Here is a 250-nt window from a genome sequence, read left to right as displayed (position 1 = left end):
AGGTAATCTGAAGAAATTTCACCCCACGCTTCCTGAAGCACCTTCCACAAGTTGGATTGGCTTGATCGGCACTTCTTGCGTACCATACGGTCAAGCTGCTCCCACAACAGCTCAATGGGGTTGAGATCTGGTGACTCCGCTGGCCACTCCATTACAGACAGAATACTAGCTGCCTGCTTCTTCCCTAAATAGTTCTTGCATAATTTGGAGGTGTGCTTTGGGTCATTGTCCTGTTGTAGGAGGAAATTGG

Source organism: Nansenia antarctica, assembly GCF_963989245.1.
Source record: "Nansenia antarctica genome assembly, chromosome: 1".
NCBI classification, from domain to species: domain Eukaryota; kingdom Metazoa; phylum Chordata; class Actinopteri; order Argentiniformes; family Microstomatidae; genus Nansenia; species Nansenia antarctica.
This window is presented reverse-complemented; position numbering follows the sequence as displayed.